The 12,096-nt window shown below is 41.0% G+C and overlaps 1 protein-coding gene across 1 annotated transcript in view; it reads right to left on the bottom strand.

Annotated features, from left to right (window-relative positions):
• The window catches only part of myt1lb (myelin transcription factor 1-like, b), a 92,409-nt gene extending 81,888 nt beyond the window's left edge, over positions 1-10,521 (bottom strand). The window contains exon 1 of the mRNA XM_040137330.1: positions 10,446-10,521. The gene's annotated coding sequence lies outside the window, so the exon portion shown is untranslated. The remainder of the gene's footprint in view (positions 1-10,445) is intronic.
• Between the last annotated feature and the right edge of the window lie 1,575 nt (positions 10,522-12,096).

Genomic DNA, 12,096 nt, shown 5'->3' with positions numbered 1-12,096 from the left:
TCTACACACATAGGGGGAGTGCTGCTGGCTGCAGCTCTGAATACTGTGTGGAGAGAGAGCCCCAGAGTGCATGTGTTGTTATCGTTATTATCATTGTTGTTGTTGGGTTTATCTGCATACATACAGTAGTTTGATGTATGTGTGTATGGCACTGTCCCATCTACACAGTGCTACTATATGGGAGTGCTGCTGCAGCTGTGAATACTGTGTAGAGAGGCATGGTAACAGCTCCAGCAATGCAGTAAGATCAATAGCATAATACAGAGCCTGACTAATTCTCTCTTTATTGTGTGTGGGTTGGGTTGGATAGTATAGAACCTCTGTTGTATATATTTATGTTATTTTATTATTAGGTATTACTTTTTCACAGTGGGAATGGGTTACAGCAAAACAAAGATCATACACAGCCTAGATATATAAAAAAAAAACTGTCTGAATATACTTGTATCATACACTTATGAAAACTGTCTATTTGAAAGCATATATATTACTTATATATTAACAAATATTATTTGTTAGTTGGGTAGACACCTGATACAGTAGAGGAACTGTTTATGATGTGTACACAAACACACGCAGGCACATGCAATGCATTCAAACATGGGAACAGATGGACACACTCGAACATGCATGCTGGCATCCACACATAAATAATAGCCACCCACACCTGGGCACATTAATGCACTTCCTTCAGAACACACACACACATACACATACACCCACAGACATATACAACCCACTCTCTTGCCTCTAAGCAGTCTAGTCCAGTTACTACAAAGCCCACCAAGAGCTCTTTGCAGATCAAATAATCATGCCTTCCATCTGTTTCCATTTCTCTACATTAGCTTTGTGAAGCGCCCTACAGACCCCGTTAAGAAGCACCGCAGCCATGGGTAAAATAATGATTCCTCTCTCAAGCCCCTACTCCTCATTATCTCCATCGAAAGCCAGTTCAATGATAGGGAGCAGATACGGACCGAATGCATGTAAGGTCCTTATACTGTTATGTATTGGTATCTTACTTTAACATTATAAAGGCCTTGCAAAGTGATGGGGTTCTTATAGCATATGAACAGTTATTTTGATGCTGTTATGGTACAAAATATGGATCATAGTGTAGGCTATGTTGAAATATGTTGCCCTGAATCCTTCTGGTATCCTTTTGATTTTGCCCTACGACCTTTGCAGTGTGACTATGTACCCTTTTCCATTCCTTTATTTTCTATCCTGGACTCATCACAAATATTCTCTTAATTTGATCAACCAAGTCGGATTTACACTCAGAAATGACATGTTCAATAAATATGAGAGACTGAACAGAAATAATGCACAAATTATAGGATGAAAGTGAATTAGTGAAATTCATAATGTCACCATCTTCGTCATACTATGAGGGGGGAATCTAATATTAAGCCAGTGAGAGTATTTTCCATCTCGCCATTGAGCTTAGGAAGGGGGGGAATGTTTGTTCCCTGTTATGCAAGATGGAAATTAGTTTGCCACGCTTTGCTGTAGCCAAGCTATTTTGGAACGGCTCACATCAGAAAATGCTGGGCCGAGCAAGAAAATTAGGTCACTTACACGAGCAGGGCAGTGCCTTCTTTCAGGAAGCGCGCAGCAGCAAGGCCTGAGACTAAAGAACTAAAACGTGTAGCACTATTTATTCAGGACAGGGGGTACACATATTTGTGTAAAATGAACAAGATGGTGGAGCTTAACACAGGCAAAGCAAAGAAGAATTTTAACAGAGACCTGGCAATGACCTGAATACATTGCAGCAATGGAAGGAAAGTGAGAATCCAGCTCTAAGGGCATGGCTTCAAATTTCTTCTGCATTTTGTAAAAGATCCCACTATACACTATGACTTTCTTGCTTGTATGCAGAAACCAATGCAGACACAGGGGTCTGATTCATTATACATGGGAGTGTGGGGCACAATTGGTGAGGGGGGATGAGAAACGTTGGCATCCTCCATGTTAACAGTAAATATGTGATCCATTCCTCTCTTTCACCGCTGAACTGAGAGGAAGAAGTGAAGCCAAAACTTGCACCGTCCCTTCCCCTTCTCAGTTATATCTGAACTGATCATCTACTAGGACAGGGAAAATCCTGTTACAGAGACCAGGATAACAGTGAAACTGAGATGCACTGCAGTCTGCAGTACTTAGCCAGAGCAAAAGGACAGACAATGGGAAGAGACACACAAAATTTTAGGGAGACAGACAGGTGAACTAGGGGTGGAGAGAGCATGTTTTCACAGACAGAAAGAGAGACACAGGCTAAGTGGAAGGAAATGAACGAAGGAGCGGAGGAGGGACAGGCAGGGAGATGGTAAGTGAGGAGAGATGAAGCAACTAGAACTGTGTGTGTATGTGGCCATGTAGGTGTGTGTTTGTGATGGGGGAAGTTAGTAGGAAGGCCCACAGGTGCATTGTCAGTGGTTTTGGGGGGCAGAGTCTGAGGAGGCCTCCAGGTGGCAGGTGGATATACCCTAGTTTAAGCTGTGGCATTTCTGTCTACTTATACACTCACTTATACTTACATGCCCGCATACACAGGAGGCAAGTGCATAAAGCATTCAAACAAACACACATGACTTGAGGTCCACCTTTTCTCTTTAAAGGAATTTTTCTAAATATTTAACATTTAAGTCCCTGGGTGGTACTTTACTTAGCCAAGCACTCCTCTTAGAACAGTGTTATTAAATGTAATCAAAAGCTTTATTTATTGTTTTCAACATACCATCTTTATTAATGTAAATATCAGGCTATATATTGCCTCTCAAAAACAGGACGCCTGATGTCAAACCTTAATTACTTACAAATTACAAATCTCACTCTACTTCTTGTAATAAAAAAGTAGCAACAAACAAAATTTTCTTATCTGTGATTACACACTAAGATTGCATTCTCTTGCCTGTATGCAATGGATTTACTGTTTACTGACGTTCTTTGACAAAATGTCACACTACAACCGGGTTCCAAAAAACTGGACTCAAAAACACAGTGATTGATTTGACTCAAATGCACACGAGAGAAAGACATATTATCTAAACTAAAATTGCCTCTCCAATTCAAAGGTATGTTCTGACACGCCTTAAAAAGGAACCAAATCAAAAACGAGTGTGCTTGGATTGATCTCTAACACAATCCTTTCTGCTTCTGAGCTAGACAAAACAAGCCATAAGCACTAGGTGGTCAAAATTTAATCCAAATCATTGTTCCCCAAACAAAAGCTGTATCTTCATTAAACAAAGCTACTGATCTATGCTGTGGATTCCTCGGAGTTTGTGTGAAAGTGTGTGTGTGTGAATATGTATGTGTCAGTGCCTGTATATGTTCCAACTGTTGTAAGCATTTGCCTCAACTTGCATGTTTGCATGCATGCATACACATATGCCTGGCTGCATTCGCACATTTAGTATTGCATGTGTGTATTTGTCTGTGTTTGTGTGTGTGTTTGAGTGTGTGTGTGTGTGTGTGTGTGCGTGCGTGCGTGCGTGCGTGTGTGCGTGTGTGTGTGTGTGTGTGTGTGTGCGCGCGTGCGTGCATGCACGTCCGTTGAGCTGTCACTCCTAAAGAGGGGCTGTACTGCTGTCATGCGATGACACCTCTCATTTGCTGCTGTCCTGTGAAGTTGAGTTGAAGGCAGGGGTCAAGCCACCCTCACAGAGACGCTACGACTCAGAGCACATCATGTCTGCCTGCCTGCCTCCTGACATTGTAGTATAGGCCTCACACACACACACACACACACACACTAATGCATAAAACAATCACACACACAGAGACTCATCCTTGTCCAAACTCCACACACCAACCACATTTATTTGAATTTTGAATTAAGTCTGCTTTTTTTCAAACACGCTTGAAATATAGTTATTGAGTACACACAAAACAAACTGTACAGAACAAATGATAGTATCACAAAAATTGGCCATTTCACTGTCTATAACAATAACTACTTTGACTCCTGATTGAAACAATACAATGCCCTCTTTAGTCCGCAGTGCATACAGTTCTGGATTTCTATTCATTCTGTCCTGCACATCAGTGCCTCCATGGAAAAGGGGAATCGGGATCAAGTCTATCTTATATGAGATATGATTATATTAGAACTGTAATACACCTGCTGAATGCAACACTACACTTAATAGTCATATCTTCTCCTCACACCTCCAGCCTCCTGTAACCCGTCCATTCATTTTGATCGGTGTCACATGCCATCATCAATTACCCATTAGACAGTATAATATTCGCCCAATATTGCCAGCGTGTGACTGGGAGATTTTAAAATGATCAAAACCGACAAATCTGATTTACAGAGCTAGTATAAATAAGGAGCTTGTGCCCTCCCTGATTGCTCTGTTGAATAATGGATGCCTGTTTGGTAATCATTTTCCAATATCACACCACTGTACCCTAGACTGGCCTAGCAGAGTCAATGGCAAGATCTGGACCTTACCAAACTCTTTGTTTGTTTGACCCAAAGAAAGTGGGGACTTACTTGACTCTCAGTAGAGACACTACAGTGATAGTGTCATTACTGAGGTGGTGGGTGTTGTGATCAAAACACTTGCTTTTCTGATTCATCTTGTTATTGTTTAGAGGGAGAAAATATCAACAGGTGTGAATTTTGCAGCTGATTTCATTTGTAAAAGTGTATGCAAATTAAGCAGGCTGAACTTGAAAATAAATTTGACTTCAAAAAGTTGGCTTGCTGTTACGTTATGCTTGGTCCAAACAATGATGTTCCCAATGGTTGCAAGTTTTCTACTTATTTTTTTTTTATATGAGCCATGTCAGACACATTTCCATTACAGTGTGATGGACAAGAAAATATTTCCGAATTATAAACCATTATTCATGTTTTTCAAAATTCTGCATGTTTAGGATTATTTAATCCCAAGTATGCATTTGATCATATTTGCTTACCCTTGTATGAGTGACATCAGGCAAACAGTTCAGTCTGAACATCCAACAGTTGTGCACATCACTGAGTGTAATGTCAACTTTCACCTGCAGCTTGATTGATGGGAGGCTTAGCTCACTAAACTAGCTAGAATTAAAATCTCTAATATTTCTTCCTCTCTGACGGTGTGTGTAGGCAGGGTACCAAGGGAGTGGATAGACAAAACATTACCATACAGAAGGTTTAGCAGGGGGCACAAAAGATTGAATTGCCTGCTTTTGTACCTTCCCTTTCTATCATGGTTCCCATAAACCACCCTCAGTTCACACTAACTGTAGTACTAAAACTAATTATAATCACATGACAATAAAACAACCAGTCTCAAGGTCAGTGCTTTGATGATATCGTAGCAGCGCTCTAAACAGCGGCTCCTGTGCTCCTTGTAATATTCTTCAAGGCACAGTTGTGCCTCTAATGGGAAAGGCCAAACCAGGTTATGAAAATCCTTATTTACAGCTAGCTGCCTGGCTGTGTGAAGTAGGTCACAGCAGCTCCTGAAATGGAATGAACCTTGCTAACACCGTTGTATACTTTTCTTTTGAATGATTACTGCCCTACAATGGCACTAGAGGGAAAGACACAAACATACTGTTTTCACTCCTCCTTAGTAAAAGCATCTTGTCTCTACTATAAAAAAGGGGCTGCACACTGTGGGAAAGTCCAGCTTTTACCCAACAAAACAACAAAAATAGCCAGCAACATCAACTCTAAAGCCTGTAAATATCAGCAGAGGGCAGAGGTTTAGCTAATAGCTATCAAACATCCAAGAAGTTTTATTTCCAAAATAGCTGACCAGTTTATCCTCTATATGGAATGGTCTCTAATGTCTAACCATGCAAAGATGCAGAGCAACACAGCCCGGATTTAGTTAGGATGTTGCCTTACACCAACTGATCTCAAAGGCCTAACAGGTCAGGCAAGCTAAGACAAAGCTACTTTAATCTAGTCTTGCACTTTTTGCTCATCATCATACACTCAGGCATTTGCAATTTACAGAATATGTGTGACAGTCCTGGATGGGTGTGAGACCTGGTATTTAGGTGAGTGTTGTCCCCTGGGGTGATGGATGCCTGTGGGAGGCTGTTATGCCACAAGGTGAAAATGTCCATTAATCAGACCCACTTCCTCCACTGCCGTGGCTTTCCCATTACCAGCGCACTTCAAGTAGCCTGATTGGTTTTTAATTGGCCTGCCCGCTAGGAGATAGATCATGTTTTCCCTGAGGAAAGGCACAGAGGTGCGTGTGCATAGTGCGGGGCACCCGAGCTATCTCTGGGGGGATACCCACATTGTAATTCTTTCTATGTACTTATTTTACAAGAGGGACAAACAACCAGATCTGGGTGGTAACCTGTCACATTTGCGATATTATTACTTTTGCCAGTAACAAGTAGTGCAATCTTTCTTATTTAATTTCAGTAGTGAAATGACAGCCATCAATTATGCAAATAATTATACAAGTACATCCCTCTACATATAAGATTAAAATTGGGATATCCAAAAACCAAATTTGTGTTTTCAGGAACATTACTCATAATACTTTCATACTGCAACAATTTATAGTAAAATAGTAGAAAAGTTAGCTTTATCTGAATGTAAGCATTCCTATTTCATTGATTTTTACTATATAGAGGACACAATAAACATACAAAAACACAAAATAAAAATGTTAAGTTTACCTTGTCGTACACAAAAGAGTAATTTATTTATCCCAGATTTTCAAGGCAAGAGCAGTTGTTGCTTTAATTGGTGTAACTGTGATTCTGTAACTGTATTAACCTTTAAAATGAATAATATGTATTATTGTCAACTAGTTTCACCTTGTCCCCGTCAAGACCATAGTATTCTAGATATTAAATACAGCTGTATCAAAACATAACACAAAGCTGAGTTTTTCAGTGACTGCTACAAATCATGAATTTGGGTCTGAGTGATGAATGTGCCATAATTAATAGCCTGTAATCGCAAGCGTAGCAAGAATGTATGTGTGAAGGGCACGAGAGCAGCTACATCTTACACTGAGGAGATGTCAGTATTGACATTGTGTCTGGTCAAATAGATCGATCCTCTCTCCGCCCTAGCCTGACCGATTGGAAGATCACATTGATTTCCTGTGGTATTTCAGAGGTTCACGAGGATACATGTTCACAGCATAACCACAGACTGATATTTCTGGCCATCATACAAATTAGGAAGAAAAAAGTAACATTCATATTTGTGACAAAATTTTCAAATTAATCCCAGATGCTGCTTAATCAATTTTTGCCATGCTATGATTCATGAAAGCAAACAGACATCCTCAATGGTGTCAGCAAGTATGTCGCAAGCCAGCACTTCTGTAGTTGCACTGTCTGACGTCAAGGGCACGTTCTATTAGAATGCTATCCTATAAGTCTGTTTTAGTGTTCACCGCAGGGTGAAGAGAGGGTGAGCTGCGGTAATCACTAGTTTACTGGTGAAAAACAAATTTACGTTCCCTACTTTTTGTCATAGTAATAATTGACTTAACATTCTTTTGCATTGTATACGTTTTTTAAAATTTGTTATTCTGACAACGTTTCTTCCCAGTTTGGAATGCATTTCTTCTGTGGTCTCCTCTGATATACAGCAGCTGTTTCCTTTTTAAATGCAAGGAGCTTCACACAGAGGGCGCATGAGGTTCACACTGTTATCTCCTGATCCTATCCTCTCCATGCAGACATCCCAACCAACAGGTAGGAGCTACTAGTGGATGTGGTCCCTCACTGGCTTCCCATCCAATTCTATTTGTTGGAATCCAAGTGTAAATTAAAATGTTATTCTTTAAATCTAATTTAATTTATTTTTTCAATTTTTTAAGTAAAAGACAACTTCAACATTAATTGTTGTTTTCTGCCCATGGCTTTCCTCAGAATTAAAATTAAATACTAATATGTGCATATACTGTATATGTACATATATTTAAAATTGCCAAACTATTCAAATATGTTTTTGAATACATTTTAATATTTTATAAATACATATAGAATGCAGAGTCATGCTATGGTAGTATATGGCTCAGAAATGCTAAACCTAGCGTGTGGATGTGTACTGCAGACACTCAACATGGAGGCTAATATTAGCACGTGGCTTCCCCCCTAGACCCCAACCCACCCCTGCCGGTTGCATGCAGGGGATCCCCAGGAGGCTTTTTGCTGCTCATCCATTAGGCTGCTGAGGAATAAGGGACATACAGTGTCTCCCATGCAAGGCTGGAGTAAAAACGTATACCCATTCATCTGTGCAGTTACATGTTATTAAAAAATCGGCAGGTTTTCCTTGTCATATTATATTACTGCATTTAGACATATATGAATACTTACAATTTAGAACAATAACAAAATACATCACAATGTACGAAGCACAGAGGCAGGGAATAACTGTCACACATTACAGTACCCAAGTACAGTACGTCAGTACATTTCTTATGACCTTACAGTCCATATTCAGCAATCCCATCAACACCCAATTTCCTCTACCCTCCAGCTATGACTACACTGTTGTGATTATGAGGGGCTAGGTTCTTCTACTTTCTACTACTTACTTCTACCAAAGAGAGATGGGGAAAGAGAGAGAGAGAGAGAGAGAGAGACAATAGGAGGGAGGGAGGGAGGGGGTTCCTGCAATGTTGGTCTCAGTAAGACCTGGGTAGCGTGCTTTCCCTCTATAATTTAATCACATTCAGCTGTCTCCCTGTCCTCAGCTCGCTCAGCAAAGCACATCAGGCACCGTGGTGGCACAATACACACACACACACACACACACACACACACACACACACACACACACACACACACACACACACACGCACGCACACAGTCACACACTCTCGGCACACCAACAAAAGTCTCCCTCTAACAAGCAAGACATTTCCTTCCTCTTCCCACTAAAGGAACATCCCAAATAACATGGCTTCACCCATGCTAAGCGGCTTGTACTGACCGCCTCGATAAAGTGACACGACCCCCTGTAAGATACAGGGTACTGAAGGAAACTCTACTAAATACAACAGCTCATCATTCTTATTACTACTTCTCTTTAATAATGGTGTTACAACAAAAAAAGATTGAGATCAGACGGAATCTATAACTAAAGACTTACAGATATTAAAATTGATATTGTGACAAGAAGATTTTTACTGCACCTACATGCCTTAGGTTGGTTTCTTGTCAGAAAAAAATCTTCTTGGCATGGCTGTGATAATCCCTCATATTATCCCAAGATGTCTCCAGATATTGTCTCCATCATTTGTCGACATGAGAAACATTCATTCTGACACCTTTTGGGCAAGGGAGACATAAGTAGCTCACTTTGTATCAGAGCTGTATTTGTCTTGACAGAATGAAACATGTTGCAGCACATCTGCCTTCTGCTGTGTGTATACAGTCTGTGCCACCCACAGGAGCACGCAGGCACACACAACAACATCTGCGTTGTCTTTTGTTACAAACCAGAAAAATAATATGTAGGATGAAATACTGACCGAAGGGAGTAGTGCGCATGTGTGTATGATAGTTTAGATCCATGTAACTCAAGCAAAGCCTCTACTGTATTTGAAACTCTTTCAACTTCAAATTCTTTATTGTCCCTCTCCCAATCTCTTCTGTGTCTCTATTTCCACTATTGTAATTGTTTTCTGGCAGTCACAGCGCCTACCTTCCCTGGATACAAAACAGTGTCCTTGCAGAAATCAGAGTGATAGCAAAGAGAACACATCACACAACGAGGGAGACTGATTTTTGCTAAGAAGAAAGCACGTCAGGAAAATGGAAAAAAAAACAAAACTTAAATCTTAACTTAATTTATAATAATAATAATAATACTAATAGAGTATTTAACATCTAAACAAATGTATAGTGATAAGAAATATCTTCAAATAAGTATCCTATTCTTTAACACAGCAGAAGTTTGCAGCACTGCATTATCCATGGGATGAGCTCAAAACTTACAGAACAAACTTTTAAATTGGTGCTCCTTAGAACGCCACTTCTAAATGCTACTTTGTGAAATAAAAACTATTTGATTTATGTCTAATTCAACTGCATTCAACAGGGGAAACGTTTCTAATTTTAAGTAGTTTAAGCAATGTCTAGACACTCAAAAGCAATGTAAAATAAACATAACATTAGTCAGTCTAGAGCAACACGACTGGAACAATAATGAACTAACCAAATTATCTGAGCCAGCTTTTAGTTTTTCTTACTGAAGTCACAGCACCTGTATCGCAACATCACACCACCAAACCTATCTCAGAAATAGAACACTGGAGCAATTAACTCAGAAAACTGTGTAGAATTAAGACTTCTGATTTGTTTATCTATCTCACATTAAAGCTGGAAATATTTTTGGTCATTCCACTCAAATGTTATCTTTTCAAAATCGTAGATGTACGTTATACATTCAATCAATGGAAAAGCTAAGACATACATTGCCATAAAAAGTACAAGTTACCTACCAACTGCAGTCTTCTCTTAAAACTTTTCCTCCTGCTCTCCAGAATGCGCTTCCTGTCCTTTTTTTTTAAAGCCTTTCCTTTACTTCTATCCCAGTTCACTTACTGTGCTCGCTGCAAAGTTCTGCTCTCCTCCTGTATGCAAATCATTTTTACGTCTTACGAGGTGACTGGGAATGAGGGAAGGAGGGAGAGCGAAGGGAGAAAGGATGACAGGGGTGGAGGAGTAGAGATAATGGTTGGAAGGCAGGCGACCAATGGGCCTGAAGCCTAATGGAAAAAGGGAATCAGGACACACCAATAAGGCGCAGCTTGGAGAGAGAGCAAGAAAGTGAGAGAGAGAGAGCAGAGGAAACAGGCGAGAGAAGCAGGGATGGCGAGAGCACACTCGGGAGGAGATGGTGTAACGCAGACCGAGAAGGACACTGAGGGAGAGGGAAAGCACACAGAGCACAGAGACAGAGAGAGAGAGGAGAGCTGTACATAGCGGATGTGCACAGTAGGTGGAGAGAGGCAAGCATCCCAAGCAAGATGGAGAGACTGCACATCAGAGAGAACGGAAAGAGAGAAAAGCTCATAGAAAGAGTAAAAGAAAGACAGAAAGAGGAGGGAAGAGAGAGAAAGAATGAAAGAGCTGACTTACCCGGGTAATGCTAGTAGCATCCTTCACACACTGCTTCGCAGACTCAACACACATACACATGCACCCACCCGAGCGATAGAGGCGCACGCCGCGCTGCCGCTAAGAGTAACCAATAGCAAACACAACAAAAGAAAGGACTGCCAAAGCCGACTGGTATACCCTAAAGCATTAGTGCCTGTGTGTGTGTCTGTATGTGTGTGTGGTTGCTGCAAGTGTGTCAGTGTGTGTGTGTTGAGGAAAGAGGGTGGGAGTGTGTATGAGCATTTGTTTGTGCTGGGAGGAGAGGGAGAGACGATTGAAGGAAGCTAAAATGCTCTCTCGCCTTTCTCAGTCCTACAGTTGAACTGCTTTCCTCCTCTGTCTGTGTGTCCTTCTCCCTCTATCTGTGTATCTCGCACACTGTACACTGTGCATGTATGTCCTCCAACACTCAATATGTTCTCTCTCCCTCCCTTGCTCTCTCTCTCTGCCTGCTAATGTGCCCTCCCTTCCCCTTCTCCCTCTTATACATATATTCAGGGCTGCAGACTGTCTGCTCCCACAGTCGGTTCTTCCCACGGGCCCGGGTAGAGATGGAGAGAGGGAGGGAAAGGAAATAGAGGGAGAATGGAGGAGGGATGAGGGGGGATAGTGAGCTGTGTGGAACATGTGTAGTGCATTTATTTCAAACGGGAGAGACTCAAATTTGTGCCTTTAAAAAGGCAAAATGAACTGCACTCCTGGTTCAGTGCACATTATTTGGCCTGAGATCATTCAGAGAGCTGAGAGAGATACAGGATGCAAACTTAACGGAAGTCTCTGGCTGATCGCTGGCTTGCTGTTAATTAATGCTTTCCCCCCCCAATCCTGGCTTCAGGCTGGCTGAGCACCAGAATTAAGAGTGCAGAAGATGAATGAATATTGAAACAGGCTAGTTGTAACCGTGTGTTCAGTGATGAGCACTGCTCCCAAACAGGAGACAATATTTACCATATAATCATGCTCAAACCATAAAGAAGGTGACATTCGTGT

This window comes from Xiphias gladius, chromosome 10 (genome assembly GCF_016859285.1).
Source record: "Xiphias gladius isolate SHS-SW01 ecotype Sanya breed wild chromosome 10, ASM1685928v1, whole genome shotgun sequence".
Classification (NCBI taxonomy): Eukaryota; Metazoa; Chordata; class Actinopteri; order Istiophoriformes; family Xiphiidae; genus Xiphias; species Xiphias gladius.
This window is presented reverse-complemented; position numbering and strand designations above follow the sequence as displayed.